This window comes from Geotrypetes seraphini, chromosome 10 (assembly GCF_902459505.1).
Source record: "Geotrypetes seraphini chromosome 10, aGeoSer1.1, whole genome shotgun sequence".
NCBI lineage: Eukaryota > Metazoa > Chordata > Amphibia > Gymnophiona > Dermophiidae > Geotrypetes > Geotrypetes seraphini.
This window is the reverse complement of record NC_047093.1, coordinates 45,804,437-45,828,678: the sequence shown is the minus strand read 5'-3', so window position 1 is coordinate 45,828,678 and position 24,242 is coordinate 45,804,437. Positions and strand designations below refer to the sequence as shown.

The 24,242-nt window shown below is 42.5% G+C and overlaps 1 protein-coding gene across 2 annotated transcripts in view; it reads left to right on the top strand.

Annotated features, from left to right (window-relative positions):
- The window catches only part of DNAH9 (dynein axonemal heavy chain 9), a 366,622-nt gene that overhangs the window by 341,453 nt on the left and 927 nt on the right, over positions 1-24,242 (top strand). The window lies entirely within an intron of this gene.

Genomic DNA, 24,242 nt, shown 5'->3' with positions numbered 1-24,242 from the left:
AAGATACATGTAGGGAGGGGGATAAAGCATAGCAGAGAGAAAAGCAGAGACATATGAGGGAGGGGGAAGAAGAGCACAGGGAGAGATGGAGAAAGAAAAGAGTGGAGGAGGTATGTGGGAGGCAAGAAAGAAGAGCAGAGACAAATAGGGAGAGAGCAAAGAGAGAAAAACAGAGACCTCCAGAAGGTAGAAGCTATATAGTTAAAAATGGAAAGAGATGCTTGTGACGGGAAGGAATTAAAATGAGCAAAAATCTGAGGAGAAGAAAACAGCAGGGAGGGTGAAGGGTCATTAAAACTAAAATAAAAATACCCTTTTCCTTTAACATAAACTGCTTTGGTTGTGCCCATAGAAAGGCGGTATATCAAATCCATGACCCTTGACCCTTTTACTGTGAGAAAAATCTTGCTGCGCCAGACCAAAGTCCATTGAGCTTAGCGTCTTGTCTTTGACAGTTGGTAGAACAGTCACAAGTATCTGATAGACCCAAAAATGTAGATCAGTTTCTTATAGCTTCTTATAGTTTCTTATAGCTTACCTGGCTAATAATTTTCTTGGACTATTCCTCCAGAAATTTGTCCAAATCTCTCTTGAAGCATCCTCTGACAAGAGACTCCACAGATCAATTATGTGCTATATGAATAAATACTTCCTCCATGATTTGGTTTCAATCAGCTAGTCATCAATTTCATAGTGTGTTCAATTGTCTTTTTGCTACTTGAAAGATTAAGCAACCATTCCCTATTTAACTATTATTAACCTTATAAACTCCAGAAGGGAGGCGTTCTATCTACTTTACCATACTTCTCACCTTTCTCTGAACCTTTTCTAGTTCCACTGAATCCTGTTTTAGATGGATGTGACTACAACTAAACTCAGTACCCAAGATGTAGTTGCACCAGAAACCAATACAGAGGCATAATGATATTCTAAGAGTTCTGCCCCAGTAGGGATTGATGAAATCTCTGGAATCCCTGACGGTAGCCCAAATTAATAATTCCCCCCTTAATTAGAGAAATGTGTCTAGAAATCAAATCATTGCTATTAGATGTAATAAAAGTGAGCCAAGTCTAGGGCAGTCAAGCTATTTCAATATCACTGATGAGGTTGACTCTACTACTATTACTAATTGTTTATATAGTGCTACCAGATGCACACAGCGCTGTACAGAATCACGAAGAAGAAGACAGTCCTTACTCAAAAGAGCTTACAATCTAAACATACAAGACAGACAAACAGGATGTCATAGATACAGTTAAGGGGAACGGTTAATTTGCTGGCTGGGTTGGTGCCAGAGGAGTAGGGTTATGGATTGAAGGCTAAATCAAAAGGAGGGTTTTCAGTCCACTTTTAAACAAGGTAAGGGAAGGGATTGGTGGACAAACTCAGGTAATTTAGTCCAGGAATAGGGGGGCAGCTAGATGAAAGGAACAAAGTCTGGAATTGGCAGTGGAGGAGAAGGGTAAAGCTAAGAGCAGCTTATCTGAGGAACAAAGTTCTCTGGGATACAATTGGAACATATGTTTTTTAAATGTCCTTATGTGGCTTCTTATTGGAGTAAAGTTTAGTCAACAATATCAACCTTGCTTTCTATATCAGAACCATTACCTTACTCGATAATTATATTGGGGGGCTTTGGGTTAAAGTCTACACTGAGTTCTTATAACACACAATTACTGAAGAATTTATTAATGACAACAATTAAAACAATCTTATCTAATTGGAAGGATTTTTCTAAATTGGAATATAATATGTGGTGGAATTTGTTGTGTCTGTACAGTAAATATGAAAAAATCTATGCAGTCAAGTGTGGTAATCTGAGAAAATTTAGGAAAGTATGGGATTGCATACTTAAACTCAAGGATTAAATGTTATTATATTTATTTTGGATTTAATGTTATGACACCCTATGACTTATTTTTCTTTTTCTAATATTGTGTTAGTATAATTTTTCTTTATAATTTTTTTTAAAAATTTCAATAAAATATTTATGGAAAAAACATAATTGGGATTAACAGTAGAATAATCCATTTTAACAATAGCCCATGTTGATCACTCTCCCTACACCAAGATCCTCTTCAGCATTCCCCAGCATCGATGGTAAGTTCATTCATGCCAAGATATGTAAAGATTTAAATCATGTAGAAATATTACTCCAAGATCTTTTTCTTCAATTTCCCTTGTTTTTGGTACTTCTTAATAAATTACCCCCCCCCCCCCATTAAAGTTGTCCTCTCAATAAAGCACTGACAAAAAAAAGGATGTTTCTTTAAAGGTTATTTCCATGGAGACTCAGAATCATATCTCATGTCAATCAGCCCTTTCAAAGAACAAATGAGACTGGCTATATGAATTGCTTTTTTTTTGAAACATTGTTTTCAAATAAGAATGCAGAGTCTGAAGCAAACTAATAAAACATTTGAACTAAAAAAAAAGAAAAAAGATTTCATCCAAAAACTGATCACAAGATATTTTTATGTGGAACTGTGGGAAATATATAGCTTATTTCCAACTGTATAAAGCAGCAAAAAAATAAAATAATATTCAAAAGGTTTTATCAGAATTCTATTATTCCTATTTGAAATGTTTGGATACTTTTTTGTTTGACTATTCTTTACTGTATTTAATTCCTTTTAGTTACCCAACAAATTCTGACGGGAAGGTATTGTATTCATAAATTTTACAGCAATTGCCATCACCCTGTCACTATGGATTTGTGCTGAAGGGAGTACAAAGTGTTTTAATATGATTTAGAAATGCACATGCAGCCATCTCTAATGCGGAAGGCCTGGCTTCCATTTCTAGCTTCTGTATCTTTGTAACAACTTGAAATGGGGAGGAGAAGCAGTGCAATTATTTCCCTATTTCTGGTGGACAAACAGAGGAACACAAATGAAGGAGATGGAGGAGAATTTTATAGTCCCTAAAAATTAGTGAATAGGGTGTCTATTCATGCCTATGTGCCTTTAAAAAATAAGATCCTGGAATGCATGCAAATGGCAGGGTTAAATATATGCATGCACTCTATGCATATTTGGAAAACTACACTAGTGTTTTTGTTTTCGATTAAGTCATTTGGTATACTTTGACATTTGTAAAACAAATAAAAACACCACAGTGGTTTAGAAAGATGCAATACCAGCAGCAGCAGCAGTGGAAAGATAACATGACATCACAGTTGAGAAGAGATACAAAGGGGTCCTATTACTATGAGCTCCTTTTACAAAGGTGCGTTAGGGCTTTAACGTGCGGAATAGCATGTGTTGAATTGCCGCGCGCTAGACCTTAATGCCAGCATTGAGCTGGTGTTAGTTCTAGAAGCATAGCACGGGTTTAGTGCGCGATAAAATCCTGCGTGCGCTAAAAACGCTAGCGCACCTTAGTAAAAGGAGCCCTAAGGTGCGTTAGCCGTTTTAGTGCACACTAAATGTTAACACGCCCATAGACTTATAATTGGCGCATTAGCTTTTAGTGTGCGTTAAAATGGCTAACGCACCTTAGTAAAAGGACGCTAAAATTAAGGATGTTACACTCTGATATAAGAAAAGTTCAAGTTTCAAGTTTATTTAAATTTGATATATTGCTCAACAGTAGTCTGAGCAGTTTACCATTAAAAAAAGTATATTAAAACAAAAAAAATTGTAAGGGAAAATCTAAAAATCAAACAACATGTTTCAGAAGGGATGAGGGGGAAGAAATGCAATGTAATTCTTAACAGAAAAGAGAGGAGAGGGAAAATATGATGGAAAAGAGGAGACATTTTAAAAATTGTTCCGGTCTTAATTTATTTTCCCCAAACACTGTATGCTTCTTTAAATAAGAAAGATTTAAGACTTGATTTAAAGTTGGTTAAGGAGTTTTCCTGTTGAAGATGAGAAGGCATGGCATTCCATAGAGAGGGGGCTGAAATAGAAAATATTGATGTATGAGTTGTCATATACTATATGTCGTAACAAAGGGATAGATAGGAGATTCTGATGATTGAAGCATAGTGTCCATGGAGAAATGTATGTCAGAAGTAGTCTGTCAATAAAAGCCAGATAGTGTTCTAGTCTTGATTTAAATGTGATAAGTAAAATCTTAAATGTTAAGTGATGAGTGATGGGTAGCCAATGGGCATCTATAAGAAGAGGTGACATGATCATATTTTTTTGCATTATATAAAAGTTTTACGGCTCTGTTTTGGATAACTTGTAGATGCCTGATTTCTTTTTAACTAATGCCTTAGTAAAAAATAATTACAGTAGTCAAGATGAGAGATGACTAAAGAGTGAATTAGGATATTAAGATACGCCGGCTATAAGAGAACTAAAATGGAGCGTATCATCTGTAATTTGTAGGAGCTTTTTTGCACTACAGAACTTATTTGTTGATGATAGGTCAGTCTGTAATCTAAAATTACACCTAGTAGTTTAATGGATTGGAGTTGATTGAATGCAGATAGGGGCTATTATGTCTTCTTTATCGTTGCATGGAAATAGAAGAGTTTTGGTTTTGGAAATATTTAATGAGAGCATATTTTCACTTAGCCATTAGCTAACTTGTTCCAATTTTTGATTGATTTCCTGTATTTCTCCATGATTATGCAAATTTAGAGGATGCAGAAGTTGGATGTCATCTGCATAAGCAAAGACTGAAAATCCAATTGATTGTGATAGCGATAACAGTAGAGCGAAGAAGAGATTAAATAGGATTGGTGAAAGGATAGAACCTGGGGTACTCTGAAATTTTGCATATATGTTTTCGATGTGGAATTGTCTAATGAAACCTGATAAGATCAATTCGAGAAGTGATCCATAGTATCAAATGTTACTGTTAAATCTAGGGAAATTAGAAGGACAGATTTTCTGTGATCTAGAAAGTATAGAATTGAGGTTCTAAGACCTATTAATGAAAGTTCAGTAGAATGATTGGGTCTAAAATCCATTTAGTATGGATGTAATGCATTAGTTTTTTCTAGGAAAGTAGATAGTCGATTAAATACCACTTTTTCTGTGGTTGGCTATTGGCCTATAGTTTGAACAGTCATCTGAAGAAGAGTTTGGGTGTTTTAGTTTTGGACGAATTGATGCGAGTTTCCAATAATCAGGCATTACTGCAGTAGACATACTATGGAAAATTTGGATAAATGGACCAAAGATAGTGAAATGTTGCTTGCTTAAGAATCACTGATGGAATGGTGTCATGTGGATTAGTAGACATTTTCATTATTTGTATAGTGCGTTAAATGAAAAGCAATGAACACATCAATGAGAGTATAACAGTCTGCCTTCCCAGCTAAACCCACTCTAGGCTATCAGTGGTAAGCAGATACCCCCCTCTTTTACAAATGCATAGCGCAGGTTTTAGCGCCGACAGTGGCAGTATCCGCTCCGATACTCATAGGAATTCTATGAGCGTCGGAGCAGTTACCACTTTAATGCAACTCATCTCCTGCAAACTTTCATAGAGAGAGTTCTATAAGAGTTCTATAAAGAATCTACTTGCTATAATATCCAGAGAAGGGATAGTATAGTTTATTCTTTTACTGCAAGGCCCCATAGCAAAGTTTCTCACTCAACTGTGTTATGGAGCTGATTAGGTCTGTAGCAAACTGGTTAGTAACCTGCAGGAAATCCTGGTTTCATGTTTCCCAAACAGCTTCGTTTTAATCTCACTAGCAACATGTACTCATGCTGTCTTGCTCACTCTCTCTTTTTCTTTGGTGGTTCCTAATAGTTCTTCAGCATGTATACTGTATAATAATGAACAAGTACAATATATTGGTCCCTCAGGGGTTCTGATCCCACAGTGGTATCTGTGCAAGTTCCATTGCCCTCTAGTTTATTTATGATACGCTTCAGTAGACTTAATTGGAAGTGAGAAGTATGCTGCATGTGTTGCTTTTGCTGTGTTAGGCCATGACAACTTGAGTCAAGGCAGCTGAGGTCTGAAAAGTCAGGCTAATTTTCTGAGTCGATAGCCTGGACTCTGAAATAGCGGCATTTCATCTTAACATAACCCAGTATTACAGAATCCTTTTGTTTCTAACATGAGGCTTCAGCCTGTCGGGCTCCTTGAGATCTTAATTGCTCTTTTTTATGCAGAATTAAAATCCATTATTATTGGTGTTTCTACAGCACTTGTTAAAAAAAAAAAAAAAAAAAAGCATAATTTCAGCCATTAGAAGACGTTGTTTATAGCAACATAATGACATACAGAATGCTTGATATTCTGGGTTTTGAAGGGAGTTTGATATCATAAAATATGTCCCATGTGCAAACCTACCAAATCAGAATGAAGCGCTACTTGCACACAGTCCTAGAAGGGACCCTGGGATTCTTTGATGGAGAACAGGAAGAAGTATGAGAAATATACTGTATTTTTCGCTCCATAAGACACACTTTTTTTCCACCCCAAAAGTGGGTGGAAATGTCAGAGTGTCTTATGCAGCGAAGATGACACCCCCCCCCATACCTTTTTAAAACACCACCCGCCCTTTCTTTTAAAACACCACTGCCCATCCGCATGCCCTTCCTTTTAAAACACCCCCCCCCCCGCATCCATCTGCCCTTCCTTTTAAAACACCCCCCCCCCCCCGGTCCTACAGTACCTTTTTCAATGCCCCTTAAGCCTGGTGGTCCTTTTTGGTGGGCAAATTTATGCTCCAGCTATAGGTATGAAAAAATGAATGCTGATTTGTTGGGGCATAGTAATTTGTTTAAATTGGTTTGGGGCCCGTTGACATCTTTTATTACTTCATTATAATTGATTTTTGTCTTTTATTTTTGGATTATTTCTACTCACATCCAGGATAAGGGAAGATATTGAAAGCATATATTTATTTTTGTGTTTTATTGATTACTCAGTGGTGGGGTTGGTGGGATAAATTGATTGCTCATGGGTATTTGTAAGATGTATGTACTTTTCATGTTTTATTATATGTTTATAAATCTGTATATTGCACTGTTAAATATTTGGAAAATCAATAAAATATAAAATTAAAAAAAAAGCCTGGTGGTCCAGCAGTGTATGGGCCAACAGGAGACTGATTTCTGCACTGCTGCCTGGGCCCGCACCACTTTCTGAATGGCTGGCATCAGTTCTCACAGGATTTGCGAGAACTGATGCCAGCCATTCAGAAAGAGGCACGGGCCCAGGCAGCAGCGCAGAAATCATGCTCCTGCTGTCCCATACACCGCTGGACCACCAAGCTTAAGAGATGTTTAAAAAGGTACTGCAGGGAAGATTGCATGCATTCACTGCTGCTGGAGTAGTAAGGAGGAACACGGGGAAAAGCAGGTGGAGGAGAAAAGAAAGGGACTACATTGGAGAAGGGAAAAAGGGGAAAAGATGCCAGCATAGGGGGGGGCAGGCTGGGAAGATATGTGGCCATGAGGTGAGATGGGGTGGGGGGAGGGGATCTTTGGAAGAAAGGAAGAGACAGTGGAGAAGTTGAACATAGGGAGAGATAAGAACATAGAAGAGAGATGCTGGGTGAGGAGGGACCACATGGTCAGGGATGCAGACTGTCAATGGTAGACAGGGAGAGGGTAGGAACAGTGGAATATAGAGCAATGCTTGAAAATAGAGGAAATTAGGACACCGAGGGACAATGCTGGAAAAGGGGCAGATGGGGACACAGAGAGGGCAAATGCTGAACATGGAGGTAGGATAGGGACAGGGACCGAGAAGGAAGATGCTGGGTAGGGCAAATAGGGGTGCAGAAGGAACAAGGATGGTGGACCTGGGAATAGAAGAAATGTCAGAGGAACAGGATACCTTCCACAGATAGAAGAAACAGATAAAAACAGAAAAGAGACACATTGATATCTTGCATTAAAAAAAAGGTGCTGCGGGGCGGGGGGGGGGGTGTTTTTAAAGGAAGGGCAGGCAGGGGAGGGGTGTTTTAAAAGGAAGGGTGGGGTGTTTTAAAAAGGTAGGCGGGGAGAAGGAAAAAATTGTTAGCTGGCTGGGATGGATCCCTCCTGTCCCAGCCTACCACTAGACCACCAGAGATGGTGGGCAAGGTTACATTTAAGGGCAGTGGGACAGGGTACAGAGCCTGGTAGGGAGGGGTACAGAGTGCAGAGCCTGGCAGGGAGGGGGTCAGGGTGCAGAGCCTGGCAGGAAAGGGGGAGACAGGGTGCAGAGCCTGGCAGGGAGGAAGGGGGGACAGGGTGCCCAATTTGGTTCAGAATGGTTTTTTCCTTGTTTTCCTACTCTAAATCTAGGATGCATCTTATGGTCAGGTGCGTCTTATGGAGTGAAAAATACAGTAGTCCACAAGAACTGTAGTACCTTTTTGAAACACTGCCTATAAATCTTTCTGCTTCTAGGCCTTAGCCTTAATGAACATGCATGAAGCAGATTTGCATGCCTGTCACTTCCATTATATGCAAATCTCTCTCATGCATATTCATTAGGGCTAGCCTGAAAACCCGATTGGCCTGGTGGTCCTCCAGGACACAGTTGGGAACCACTACATTAGACTAATATAGAAACATAATGGCAGATAAAAGCCAAATGGCCCATCCAATCTGTCCATCTTTAGCAACCACTATCTCCTCCTCTCCCTAAGAAATCTCATGTACCTGCCCCCCGTTTTCTTAAATTCAGACACAATCTTTGTCACCACCACTCTACCAGGAAACTATTCCATGCGTCTACCATCCTTGCTGTAAAAAAAAGTATTTCCTTAGATTATTCCTGAGCCTATCACCTCTTAACTTCATCCTATGCCCTCTCATTCTGGAGTTTCCTTTCAAATGAGAGACTCACCTCATGCATATTTATGCCACATAAGTATTCAAATGTCTCTATCATATCTCCCTTTGCTGCCTTTCTTCCAAAGTATAGGATAGTCCAGACTATTAATGGAAAAACAATTTGTTCAACTCAACTCAAACTAACAATTGTATATGAACAAACTGGTGCCGATTATACTTCTATTCCCAGACCTCAAACACCCAAGACACTGCTTGTATTGACCCATGTGGTGCTCTCATTACAAAAAAGAAGAGCCCTTGGGCTATAAGCTAAGCGCTCTTCTTTTTTGTAATGATAGCACCACATGGGTCAATACAGGTTTTTCCTGCATTAGATAATATAAACCAGACCGATGATGAACTCTTCACCCAAGTAAGGATATGAAAAGAAAAACAAGTAGTGTCTTGAGTGTTTGAAGTCTGGGGATAGAAGTATAATCGGCACTAGTTTGTTCATATACAATTGTTAGTTTCCTCCAAAGTATACATAGTAACATAGTAACATAGTAGAGACAGCAGATAAAGACCCGAATGGTCCATTCAGTCTGCCCAACCTGATTCAATTTAAATTTTTTATTTTTTCTTCTTAGCTATTTCTGGGCAAGAATCCAAAGCTTTACCCTGTACTGTGCTTGGGTTACAACTGCCGAAATTTCTGTTAAGACTTACTCTAGCCCATCTACACCCTCCCAGCTATTGAAGCCCTCCCCAGCCCATCCTCCACCAAACGGCCATATACATACACAGACCGTGCAAGTCTGCCCAGTACTGGCCTTAGTTCAATATTTAATCTTATTTTCTGATTCTAGATCCTTTGTGTTCATCCCACGCTTCTTTGAACTCAGTCACAGTTTTACTCTCCACCACCTCTCTCGGGAGCGCATTCCAGGCATCCACCACCCTCTCCGTAAAGTAGAATTTCCTATCATTGCCTTTGAATCTACCACCCCTCAACCTCAAATTATGTCCTCTGGTTTTACCATTTTCCTTTCTCTGAAAAAGATTTTGTTCTACGTTAATACCCTTCAAGTATTTGAACGTCTGAATCATATCTCCCCTGACTCTCCTTTCCTCTAGGGTATACATATTCAGGGCTTCCAGTCTCTCTTCATACGTCTTCTGGCGCAAGCCTCCTATCATTTTCGTTGCCCTCCCCTGAACCGCCTCAAGTTTTCTTACATCCTTTGCCAGATACGGTCTCCAAAATTGAACACAATACTCCAAGTGGGGCCTTACCAATGACCTGTACAGGGGCATCAACACCTTCTTCCTTCTACTGACTACGCCTCTTTTTATACAGCCCAGCATCCTTCTGGCAGCAGCCACTGCCTTGTCACACTGTTTCTTCACCTTTTGATCTTCGGACACTATCACCCCAAGGTCCCTCTCCCCGTCCGTGCATATCAGCTTCTCTCCTCCCAGCATATACGGTTCCTTCCTATTATTAATCCCCAAATGCATTACTCTGCATTTCTTTGCATTGAATTTTAGTTGCCAGGCATTAGACCATTCCTCTAACTTTTGCTGATCCTTTTTCATATTTTCCACTCCCTCTTCGGTGTCTACTCTGTTACAAATCTTGGTATCATCTGCAAAAAGGCACACTTTTCTTTCTATCCCTTCAGCAATGTCACTCACAAACATATTGAACAGGATTGGCCCCAGTACTGATCCCTGAGGGACTCCACTACTCACCTTTCCTTCCTTCGAGCGACTTCCATTAACCACCACCCTCTGACGTCTGTCCGACAGCCAGTTTCTGACCCAGTTCACCACTTTGGGTCCTAACTTCAGCCCTTCAAGTTTGTTCAACAGCCTCCTATGAGGAACTGTATCAAAGGCTTTGCTGAAATCCAAGTAAATTACATCTAGCATATGTCCTCGATCCAGCTTTCTGGTCACCCAATCAAAAAATTCAATCAGGTTTGTTTGGCACGATTTACCTTTTGTAAAGCCATGTTGCCTCGGATCCTGTAACCCATTAGATTCAAGGAAGTACACTATCCTTTCTTTCAGCAAAACTTCCATTATTTTTCCAACAACTGAAGTGAGGCTCACCGGCCTGTAGTTTCCTGCTTCATCCCTGTGACCACTTTTATGAATAGGGACCACATCCGCTCTCCTCCAATCCCCAGGAATCACTCCCGTCTCCAGAGATTTGTTGAACAAGTCTTTAATAGGACTCGCCAGAACCTCTCTGAGCTCCCTTAGTATCCTGGGATGGATCCCGTCTGGTTCCATCACTTTGTCCACCTTCAGTTTTTCAAGTTGCTCATAAACACCCTCCTCCGTGAACGGCACAGAATCTACTCCATTTCCTCGTGTAACTTTGCTAGACAATCTCAGTCCTTCTCCAGGATTTTCTTCTGTGAAAACAGAACAGAAGTATTTGTTTAGCACATTCGCTTTCTCCTCATCACTTTCCACATATTGGTTCCCAGCATCTTTTAGCCTAGCAATTCCATTTTTCATCTTCCTCCTTTCACTAATATATCTGAAAAAATTTTTGTCTCCCTTTTTTACATTTTTAGCCATTTGTTCTTCCGCCTGTGCTTTCGCCAGACGTATCTCTCTCTTGGCTTCTTTCAGTTTCACCCTGTAGTCCTTTCCATACGCTTTATGATTAAGACCACCAACCATTTTAGTTACCTTCCTCTGGACTGACTCCATACTGTTTATATCTTTTTGTAGGTGTAGTCTCCAGAATTGTACATAATATTCTAAATGAGGTCTCTCCTGAGTCTTATACAAGGGCATCAATACCTCCTTTTTCCTGCTGACCAACCCTCTCCTTATGCACCCTAGCATTCTTCCAGTTTTCGTCATCGCCTTTTCAACCTGTTTGGCCACCTTAAGATTATCACACCCAAGTCTCGCTCTTCTTTTGTGCACAAAAGTTCTTTACCCCCCTAAACTGTACCATTCTCTTGGGTTTTTGCCGCTCCAATGCATGACCTTGCATTTCTTAGCATTAAATCTTAGTTGCCAAATTTCAGACCATTCTTCAAGCTTTACTAGGGCCTTACTCATGTTATTCACACCATCAAGGGAATCTACTCTATTGCAGATTTCTGTATCATTTGCAAAGATTCAAATCCTACTTGATAGCCCTTCAGCAGTATCACTTACAAAAATGATAAAAAGAACACACCCAAGAACTGAACCTTGAGGCACACCATAAGAACATAAAAATTTGCCTCCGCTGGGTCAGACCAGAGGTCCATCCTGCCCAGCGGTCCGTTCCCGTGGCGGCCCCTCAAGCCTATCACCTGTGTAATGGTCCCTGACTATTCCTATAACCTAGCTCAACTCCTATCTGTACCCCTCAATCCCCTTATCCTCTAGGAACCTATCCAAACCTTCTTTGAAGTCCTGTAACGTGCTTTGGCCTATCACGGCCTCCGGAAGCGCGTTCCATGTGTCCACCACCCTCTGGGTAAAAAAGAACTTCCTATGATCATTTATCCTAATTATGTAAACTTAAAAGTAAAGGACCCTGCCCTCCCCCCCCAATAAATCAAATCTATAAAAGGTAATCAGAGATAGAAGTGTGTGGGTGAAAGGAGGCTAGGTAAGTCACTGTTCCAGTTCAATATTCAAAAGGGTCAGTGATTTGATATACCACCTTCCTATAGCTGGTGTAAAATGCTTGTGCCTCGATGTTAGCATGTATTTGTTTACCTTTGTGCTCCACCCACATTCATCCTAAACTCTGTCCTTGCACATGTCCACCAGTAAAGTACACACCTTCTTACTTTTCTGCTAATCAGTATTGTTTAAGAGGTCATTTATGTATGTATGTGGCTAGAATATCACCATGCACCTTCCTGCACCTAGTGTTTTTTTTAGCATTACTCCCAATGGGACTCATTTTCAAAGCACTTAGACACACAAACTGCTAAAGGTTTTTTTTTAATTTTTTTTTTTAATTTATAAATTTATTCATTTGTTACAACTTATAACAATTCCATGAAAACAAATAATCAAGGAAAATACATCAAAATAAAAGAAAATCTAATTCAAGTCCACATTATATGAGGGCTGCTTGTTCTGTTGGCATCACCAAGTCATAAGTAAAAATTAACAGGAAATTATTCAAAATTCTTCAAATCAGGCAAGAAAAAAAACTTCTATATTTCACTCGACCTCAATCTCTGCAATAGTTTCAGGTAAAGTATTTACTTTGTTTTTGTCTTGAAGAAAATTCTCTAAATGAACTGGATCTACAAAAACATATCTAACATTTTGATAAGTCACCAAACATTTACATGGAAATTTAAGGAAAAAGGAAGCTCCTACACCCAAAACCTGAGTTTTGAGTTGTAGAAATTGTTTCCTCCTATATTGTGTTTGTTTGGAGACATCAGATGTTTATCTGTTGACCACAAAACAAGGCACTCTTATTTATAAAATATAATTTAAGAATGTCCTGTTTTTCTATGTCGGTTTTGAAAGTGACCAACAGTGTTGCTCTTTTGGCTATAAAATCCTTCGATGATTCCAAGAATTGAGAAATATTTAAACTGTCAGGAGACACTAATTGATCTTTATCCCCCTCTTCTGAAGCCACTTTTACTCCACTAGGAATATAATAAAGATTATCTGGTATGAAGGATTCTATCTTAGTATAAGAAAGTATATCCTTTAAATACATTTTTAATAACTCCAAATGAGAAAGGTAATGAGATATAGGAAAATTCAGAAATCTGAGGTTCCTAGATCTCATAGCATTTTCCATTTTTTCCATCTGTAAATGTAATAAAGTATTATCCTTAACATTAGTAATGCACAATATTGCATTACAGAAACAGATGATTCCACTTTATCGATTTTTTTCTCAATTAAAGCCAATTGAGTATCATAATCAGTCACTTTACTTGTTATCTCAGAGGAAAATTGACATAATTTTACTACTGTGCCTTGTAATGAATTCTCAATTCTATTCACAACTGTCCAGACATCTTGAAGAGTAACCACTTTATTGCCCAACTCAGGCCTGTTAACAGGTCCAGTAGGCATTGAAACAGGTGATACAGATAACAATTGTTTCCCCTTTATTATGCTTTTGGCGTCCAGTTCAAGTTCAAATGAGTGTAGAGGAGATAAATCCGAATCTACTATGGAGTCAGAGTCATCTTTCTCTAAGGAAAATTGAACAGGTTGAGGTGGAGGCGTGGGTTCCCCAAACGAGAGAGAAACAGATTGGATCTGTAAATCAGGCTTACCTTCCAACGATGTTACAGGAATATGGCACAAATGACGATCCATTGGACCAGAATTTATTGTAGAAATGATCTTAGCCTTTCGTTTGCCCATAACTTCACAAATCTGCTCCCTGCTCATCCTGGGCTCCGAAGGGGCTCAAAAGGGGCGTGTCCTGCCCCTTTGGCCATGCCCCTTCGGACACACGGCCGCGGGCTCGCAGCAGGTTTTATTTGTGTGAGCGAGGACCTCTCCTCCCAATGGCAGATGCCGGGTGGTGGCTGCAGCGGTGCCTGACTGAAGGGAGATGTCAGCAACAGCTTCAGTCAGCCCTCACAAACTGCTAAAGGTTATTATGGTACTATGTGTGTCTAAGTGCTTTGAAAATGAACCCCATTGGAATGTGTCTAATTCCAGCCATTAGAAGACACTGGAGGGGTAAAGAAAAAAAAAAAACATGAAGGAAAAGCATCTGGGAGGCTTTTTCTTATCTAGAAATAAGAGCCTTACTCTAATGAGAGGGGTCAAAATGACTGGAGAAGAGAGCAGGTCTGGTTTTTGGAGGCTCTGCTTAGCTACGTGGAAAAATCTTTCATGGCAATTCTGTAAAAAATGCAAGTGCACTTAAACAATCTTGGCTCACATAAATGCAGATATATGCATCACTTATGCGCACTTGCCCTAAGCACTGTACTGTAAACTTGAGCATAAGTGGCATGCCGTGGAAAGGGAGGAGCATGAGCAAGATGTGGTGAAAGACCAAAGAGATAATTTTGAGCTGGAAAATAATAATAATAATAACAGTTTATATACCGCAGGACCGTGAAGTTCTATGCGGTTTACAATGATTAAAAGATGCTACAAATTGAGTGGAATTAGCAAAGATAAAAGCTAGTGATTAACAGCTCTAGAGATCAGTTATTGTGGAATAAGATTGTACAGGTCAGTTGCCTAGATCACAGTTCTTCAACTGCCGGTCCGCGGACCGGTTACGGTCCGCAGGAAATTTTTGCCGGTCCGCGCAGGACCGGCAAGATTGACTCATTTGAACTTCCTGCCGGTCCGCGCAGGACCGGCAAGATCAGCATCGGAAGCGTGCGCTGGGCCGGAGAGATCTTGGGGAGCCTCCGACAGTGGCTTTCTCCCCTCTCTGCAGCTCTCCTTTACTTCCCAGCGCAGCGATTCACGAAGGCAGCCTCGGGGCTTTTGCTGAGTCGCGGCTGCCTCTGATGATGCAACTTCCTCTTTCCTCAGAGGCGGCGCGACACAACAAAGGACCCGAGGCTGCCTTCGTGAATCGCTGCGCTGGGAAGTAAGAAGAGCTGCTGGGAGGGGAGAAAACCACTATCAGTCTGGGAAGCTGCTGGGCAGGGGAAAAAAGGGACAGCTGCTACTGGAAAGGGAGAAGGAGAGATGCTTCTGGGAGGGGAGGAGGGAAAGGAATCTGGGAAGCTGCTGGGCAAGGAAAAAAAAGGGACAGCTGCTACTGGAGAGGGAGACGGAGAGATGCTGCTGGGAGGGGAGGAAGGGAAGAGAGTTACTGCTGGACAGGAGGAGGAGGGAAGGGAGAATGAAAAAAGGAAGGAAACAGCTGGCAGAGAGATTAGAGGAGGGGAAGGGGAGACACAGGCATGAGAAAGTAGAGAGATTGATGATAGGAAGGGGTCAGCAGAAAAATAAGCAGAGGGACAACGATGATAGATCTGGTGTAGGAGAGATAAAAATGAAGAGAGCAGTGAAGCTGGAATGAATCATGTAAATAGGAGAGAGGGGCACAAGCTGGATGGAAAGGGGAGAGGGACATAGAAAGAAGACAGATACCATATGGAAGGGGGAGAGGACAGATAGTGGATGGAAGGGGCAGATGCTGGATTGAAGAGACAGAGAGGGCATACGCTGGAAGGAAGAGAGTGAAAAAAAGATTGAAAGCAGAAACCAGAGACGACAAAAGGTAGAAAAAAATAATTTTATTTCTATTTTGTGATTAGAATATATCAGATTTGAAATATATATCCTGCTAGAGCTGGTGTTAGACATAACTGGGGACTGCAAAACCCAGGCAGTGCTTCTTTAGCTTTCAGCTGGCTTAGGGCGCTCTCTGACCAGGGGGCAGTTGCCCTAGTTGCACTCCCCTAAAACTATTCCTGTCATGTGTTACTTCAGTATTCTGTTAGCATGATATTTCTGTGTAGCATTCTGTAATAATTTGGCTTGTTCAGTTTTCTTGATAGTAGAGGGGATATATGTGAAGGGGAGGGGAGACAGGGGTTTTGTTGATCCTTGCTCTGAATTATTTGTATTTATAAAATGACAATTCTACAGAATATTGTTTCTTTTTATACTTTAATAAAATACATTCAATATAAAATCATAACTGAGGCTTGTGTGGATGGGATCAGATGATTTGTGGGGACCGAGCTCGCGGAGATGGGGCGGAAACGGGATTTTTAAATTTTAGTCCTAGTAGTTTGCCGGTCCACAAAATAATTATTTTTTTTCTGCCGGTCCACGGGTGTAAAAAGGTTGAAGAACACTGGCCTAGATACTTCAGGAACAGATATGTTTTTAGGCGTTTCCTAAATTCCCCATAAATAGTAGGCATAAGCAATTGTTCCAGATTTTTACCCCATAATGCTGCCTGATGTGAGAAAAGATGCTGATGATGTCTTTTAAATTTACATCCTCTAACCGGAGGGGAAACAAAATTCAAGTGTGAGCTTTTCTTATGTCTGTTGGCTGAGAAAGAGAAAAGGTCAGTTATATATTTAGGGGCTAAACCGATTAGTACCTTAAAGCAAAAACAACCAAACTTAAACTTCACACGTGCCTCCATTGGTAGCCAATGCAGAAGTCGGTAGGAAGATGTTACATGATCGAACTTCTTCAACCCGAAAATTAGTTTGACCCAGTGGCGTACTAAGAGGGGGGCGGGGGGCGGTCCGCCCCGGGTGCAAGCCCTGAAGGGGTGCTCCAGCGTCCATTCCCACCCCCCCACCCCCGATGTCTGGTTCTTCCCCGCCATTTAGAGTAGCGAAGCAGCCTGCAAGATCGCGATGTCAGCGATCTGCTTCGTGCTGTCCTCCGCCGCGGTCCCGCCCCCTCCACTGACGTCAGAAATAAAAACCCTTCTATTCAAAAAACACATAAAACCGAACTAACACAATCAGAACTGTCCCAAGCATCACCTGCAACTACTCCATATGTACTTCTGATGTCATGACAATTCAGAAATAATTTATGTTATGTTATGTTTGGAATAATGGTTACATATATGAGGTTCAATAAAAGAATATTTTCACTCCCTGTTTCTATTCTGACCATTTATACCGTTTCATGGTTATTAAAAAATATATTTTTTACATGCGGGGTGTCAAAAATTGATGGGCCCCGGGTGCCACATACCCTAGGTACGCCACTGGTTTGACCATTTTGCACCAGTTGTAGTCACCGCATATTCTTCTGGGAAATTGCCAAATAGGTGATATTACAGTAATCAAGTTGACTTAGTATGAGGGATTGTACCAGAATTCTGAATGATGACACATCAAAATATGCTCTAATGGACCGAAGCTTCCAGAGAGTGAAAAAACCCTTTCTGATTATGGAGTCCACCTGGTCTTTCATGGTTAGGCTCTGGTCCAATGTTACACCCAGTACCTTCATAGTAGATTGAATAGGATAACTAAGTTTATTGATGCACAGTGATGTTTTGGTATCAAGCAGGTGTGGCGAAGCTACAAAAAAATTTTGTTTTTTCTTAATTAAGTTTCAGTCTGAATTCAGTCATCCATTGCTCCATCAAATTTAGTACTTCTGTTGCCTTGGGAGTAACTTCCGAGAGAGAGTTAGCGAATGGGATAATGATCGTAAAGTGGTTTTTATGGGGGGAAAACTACCAGTAAAAGCTACCAGTAAAAAAGGAGACGACTGTCCTGGGAGTGTTATTAGATAGTTGTCTGACAATGGAAAACCAGATATTAAAAATAATCAGGGTGGGATATATGCAACTTCAAATGCTTTATAAATTGAAGCCAATATTACCAGCATATGATTTCCGTACTGTGGTTCAGACATTGATCCTGAGTACAGTGGATCTTTATAATTCACTATACTTAGGAGTTGTGCAAGAGAAGTTGAGGGCTCTGCAAATGCTTAACTCCGCTACAAGACTAATCACAGGGGTTCCAAGAAGTATTCATATAACTCCTGTGTTGAAGAAACTGCACTGGTTACCTATGCAACAAAGAGTGCAAGTTTAAGATAGAAACATAGAAACATAGAAAGATGATGGCAGAAAAGGGCTATAGCCCATCAAGTCTGCCCACTCTACTGACCCACCCCATTAAGTAATGACCTAGTTCCTTAACTCGACCCTGGTAGGGATCCCACTAGGACGTCCCATTTATTCTTAAAGTCAAGCACGCTGGTGGCCTTGACATAAATTATAACATAAATTACATGACATAAATTATAACAAAGAAAATTAATGATAATTTGATTTTAATTTATTTCGTTTCTGCCTTTTTCCAAGGTGGGTTTCATTCAGGTACAGTGGGTATTTTCCTTGTCCCTAGCGGACTAATAAACTACGAGGACCTTTTCCTAAGCTGCACTAAAGAGTGACCTGCGGTTTCAGTAGCACTAGGCTTTCGCAAGCACTGAAGCCATCTTTAGTGTGGCTGCAAAATGGCCACAGTTCCTATTTTCCCCATTAATGGCCACACCCTAAGGGGCAGATTCTGTAAAGCGATGTTTCTCAACTCGGACCCGGAGTACCCCCTTGCCAATGCAGGGTTCAAAAAACTCTCGCCAAATGCACTGCGATAGAAACATAGAAACATAGAAAGATGACGGCAGAAAAGGGCTACAGCCCATCAAGTCTGCCCACTCTTCTGACCCACCCCATCAAGTCTGAGTGCTAATGACCCAGATCCTTAGCTCGACCCCCATAGGGATCCCACGTGGATGTCCCATTTATTCTTAAAGTCTAGCACGCTGGTGGCCTTGACCACCTGCACCGGAAGTTTGTTCCAGTGATCTACAACCCTTTCTGTGAAGAAATACTTCCTGGTGTCACCATTAAATTTCCCTCCTCTGAGTTTGAGCGGGTGCCCCCTTGTGACCGAGGGTCCCCTGGGGAAGAATATATCGCTTTCCGCCTCGACACGACCTGTGATGTACTTAAATGTCTCAATCATGTCTCCCCTTTCTCTACGCTCCTCAAGAGTGTATAGCTGTAGTTTGCCCAGTCTTTCTTCGTATGTGAGACTCTTGAGTCCGGAGACCATTCTAGTGGCCATTCGCTGGACAGATTCAGCTCGAAGCACATCTTTTTGGTAGTGTGGTCTCCAAAATTGCACACAGTATTCCAGGTGAGGTCTCACCATGGCTCTGTAAAGCGGCATTATGACTTCAGGTTTGCGGCTGATGAAGCCTCTATTGATACATCCCAACATCTGCCTTGCCTTGGATGAGGCCTGCTCCATCTGTTTGGCAGCCTTCATATCAGCACTGACGATTACTCCCAAGTCCCGTTCTTCTGAAGTCCTAGCTAGTGTTTCCCCATTTAAGGTGTAAGTTTTGCATGGATTTCCGCAGCCGAGATGCATGACCTTACATTTCTTAGCGTTGAAGCCCAGCTGCCATGTCGAGGACCAGTTTTCCAACGTGATCAAATCCTGCGTCATATTATCCTTGAGATTGCTTTCACTTACTATATTACACAGTTTGGCGTCGTCGGCGAACAATGTTACTTTACCCTGAAGCCCTTGGGTCAAGTCCCTTATGAATATGTTGAAAAGGGATGGTCCCAGGACCGAGCCCTGCGGCACTCCGCTAGTCACTTCCGATGTCTCAGAGAGGGTGCCGTTGACCACCACCCTCTGAAGTCTTCCACTCAGCCAATCGTTGACCCATGCAGTTAGTTTCTCACCTAACCCCATCGACTTCATCTTGTGCAATAGTCTGCGGTGTGGGACACTGTCAAAAGCTTTACTGAAATCCAAGTACACTATGTCCAGAGACTCTCCCGAGTCTAACTTTCCCGTCACCCAATCAAAGAAGCTGATTAGATTGGATTGGCATGACCTACCCCTAGTGAATCCATGTTGACAGGGATCCCTTAGGTTCCCCTCGTCCAAAATCGTGTCTAGTTTACCTTTAAGTAAAGTTTCCATGAGTTTACATACTACTGATGTGAGACTTACTGGTCTGTAATTTGCAGCCTCTGCTCTGCAACCTTTTTTGTGCAGAGGAATGACGTTGGCTGTTTTCCAGTCCAGGGGGACTCTCCCCGTACTTAGGGAGAGATTGAAGAGTACTGCTAACGGTTTTGCCAAAACATCGCTTAGCTCTCTGAGCACTCTTGGGTGCAAATTGTCCGGTCCCATGGCTTTGTTCACCTTAAGTTTTGACAGTTCACTGTAGACATCAGCAGGTGTGAACTCAAAATTCTGAAATGGATCTTCCATGCTTTGCTTCATTTCCAGCCTTGGCCCGTGCCCTGGTGCCTCGCAGGTAAAGACCGAGCAGAAGTAATCATTCAGCAGTTTGGCTTTATCGGAATCTGTTTCCACATAATTCCCGTCCGTCGTTCTAAGGCGTACTATCCCATTTGTGTTCTTCTTCCTGTCACTAATGTACCTGAAGAAGGACTTGTCCCCTTTCTTAATGTTCTTCGCTAGAGTTTCTTCCATTCGAAGTTTGGCCTCCCTGACTGCTGTTTTGACCGCTGCAGACTTTGTCTTGTATTCAATGTTTGCTTCCTTCTCCCCGGTGCGTTTGTATAAGAGAAATGCTCTTTTCTTCTCCTTGACGCGGTTCGAGACCTCATCAGTGAACCATTTGGGTCTCTTGTTTCTTTGTTGTTTATTTACCGATTTAATGTAGCGGATAGATGCCTCATGAAGGGTCGACTTCAAGGTTGACCACATAGCTTCCACATTATTAGTTACTTCTTGAACCTGTAGTGTCTGATGAACGAAATCTCCCATGCGTGCGAAGTCAGTGCCCCGGAAATTGAGTACCCTTGTTCTTGTTTGAGATCTAGGGAAGCCTTTCCTAAGGTTAAACCATACCATGTTATGGTCACTGGTGGCTAGCGTTTCTCCCACCGAGACCTCCGAGACGCTTTCCCCGTTCGTAAGTACCAGGTCCAGGATGGCCTGGGCCCTAGTAGGCTCTAGCACCATTTGTTTGAGCTGTACTCCCTTCATGGACGCTAATATCCTCCTGCTATCACAAGTTGTTGCTGAGAGTGTGTTCCAGTCTACATCAGGCATATTGAAGTCTCCTGATAGAACAACATCCCCCCGCAAGGTGATATTCTCAATGTCTTCGATTAATTCTGCGTCTTGTCCTCCGATTGTCTAGGAGGTCTATATACCACACCAAGGTATAGGCATTTTTCTCCGCCTCTGGCCAGGTTTACCCAGATAGATTCCCCAGTATACTTGACATCCGTGATCCTGGTTGTCTTAATGTTCTCTTTGATGTAAAGTGCTACCCCTCCTCCTAACTTACCCTCTCTGTCTTGGCGAAGCAAGTTGTATCCTGGTATAGTCATATCCCACCCATGAGAGTCCGTGAACCATGTTTCGGACACAGCCACCACGTCTAAGTCTGCATTAACCATTTCTGTTTCCAGTTCTAGAAGTTTATTCCCCAGGCTGCGTGCGTTAACATACATAGCTCTCCACTCTTGGTGTTTACTAAGCTCCTTATGAGTTAAGGTGTCTCCTAGTGAATCTGTTGCAGTAAGGGTATTTACCTCGGACTTAGAAGCGGAGTTTTTGTTCGCCACCTCAGGATTGTTACTTACTGCTCCGGTGTAAAAGTGGGTACCCACCCCCGACTTACCTAGTTTAAAGCCCTTCGAAGTAGGCGGGCTAATCGGTGTCCGAAGACGTTCTTACCTCTGTTGGTCAGGTGGAGTCCGTCTGGTCCCTGTAGTCCCTGTAGTGCCTCACCGTGATTCAGGAATCCGAAGTTCATTTCCCGGCACCATCGTTGTAGCCACTCATTCGTCTTCAGGATACGTTCGTCCCTGTCCCTTCCTCTGCCCCTAACAGGAAGAATTGAAGAGAATACTACCTGTGCCTCTGTCTGCTTCAGCCTCCTTCCCAGAGCTCCGAAGTCTCTAGCTATATCCTCCAGGGTGTTCTTGGCAGTGTCATTTGTTCCGATGTGGATGAGTAGCATTGGGAAGTGATCCTGGGGCCTTAGAAGTCGATCAAGACAAGCGGTCACATCTCGTATTCTGGCTCCGGGTAGACAGCAGACCTCCCTCGTCTGTAAATCCGGTCTGCATATTGGTCCCTCGGTGCCCCTCAACATGGAGTCCCCGATGGCTATCACTCTACGCTTCTTTTGGGGTGTCGATCTGTTGTCCCCGGAGATGGGGATGTGTGTTGATCCTGGTCCTGCTCTACGTCGGTAGTCTCTTCCTGCTCTACGTCGGTAGTCTCTTCCTGCAAAACCAGGAATCTGTTCTTCAGATTCAGATGTGGAGTCGATGTGAAGCTGCCCTGGTGAGAGAAGGAGTAAGAAGGTGAAGAGATTGTAAATGGGGGGGGGGGGGGGGGGGGGGTTTCCTACGTTTACCTGTGGAGGAGGTCACTAACTGCCAGGAGTCAGTGTCTCCATCCATCTCCTGAACTCCAGCAGTTGGTTTCTGTGTCGTCGGCCCTGGTGTCACCATGAGAGATCCGTCACGGGCCCGTTCCGTGATTTGGGATAGTTCCTGCACTATCCCATCGATATAGGCCTCATCCTCTCTGATGCCTCTCAGACGTTTCACCTCCTCCCTGAGGCTCCTTAGTTCCTGGATGATGTCGTCATCCTGCTGGCCGACCTCCTCTGTCTGTGTAGAGGCCGTAATGTACTGCTGTGGGATGGTCTCGGTCTGCACGGAGACGTCCTTTCCCGGTGCTGTGCTCTCCTCCGTCTGTATGTAGGCTGTGGTCAGCTCCCGGATCACCTCAGTGCAGGGGATGCCGATCTTGCTTGTGGGTTTCACACTCCTTGTCCGCCCTGCCATATCAAAAAAAGGGAGAGAGTGAATGAGAGAGAATAATCGAGAGAGAGTAAATGAGAGAGTATGAGAGATAGTATGAGAGTGAGGTTAGGGCCTCTGGAGGGTAAAGTTGAAAAGATAGATGTTAGAGAGATCTGAACAGTAGGTGTTTAGAATGTAGGATTTGCCCTACGGTGTCCTGTTGCCCTGGATTAGGCTCTTCTTAAGGCTCTTCGCAAAGGCGCTCCCGCTAAGGCGAGCGCCTTTGCCGCTCGCCTTCGCCGCGCGCCGAACGGCTGGGCGCCGTTGGCTCCCTTCTTCTTAAAGGGGGAGCCCGGCACCGATGCGACCTCTGACGCGGTGGGGGTGGGCGGAGCTTTCTCTCGCCTCGACCCCGATCAGGCTTCCGCTCCTCTGCCTCTCCTCGCTTCGGCTGTCTCCCCTCTGCCTCTCTGGATCAGGCTTTCTCCCCTCTGCCTCTCCTGCTGATCCTGCAAAGAAAACGAGAGAGAAAAAAAAAAACCAAAAACGCTGCCGAGGTCTGCCTCGTGGTCCGGCTCCCTTCTTCTTAAAGGGGGAGCCCGGCACCGATGCGACCTCTGACGCGGTGGGGGTGGGCGGAGCTTTCTCTCGCCTCGACCCCGATCAGGCTTCCGCTCCTCTGCCTCTCCTCGCTTCGGCTGTCTCCCCTCTGCCTCTCTGGATCAGGCTTTCTCCCCTCTGCCTCTCCTGCTGATCCTGCAAAGAAAACGAGAGAGAAAAAAAAAACCAAAAACGCTGCCGAGGTCTGCCTCGTGGTCCGGCTCCCTTCTTCTTAAAGATTGTTGTGATTATACATCAGACACTGTATCATGCTTCCCCAAAGATCTTACAATAATTTTTTGAGATCTATAAACCAAGAAGAGAGCTTAGAGATGTAAATGGGATAAAATTAAGTTTGGAGGGTAGAATGTTGATTATGCACGCTAGGATTGGAGCATCAATGATATCTGTGGCTGGCATAGAATTATGGAATGCCTTGCCTGGTATCTTGCGGTTATGTATGGGGAGGATGAATTTTAAGAAAATGCTGAAAACTCAGTTATTTCCCAATGCTTTCCTATGCTAAGGCTTATTCCTGCTGATAATCTCCTTTTCATATTTTTTTACAGTAATGTATGATTTAAAGCCTGCTTGTATTTCTAATTTGATTGGATTTGCGTTTTATCCCCTGTTCATAATGGGGACAATTTTGATGTTTGTTTAGATATGTCTATGTTATATGTGGTAACTGCAGGCAA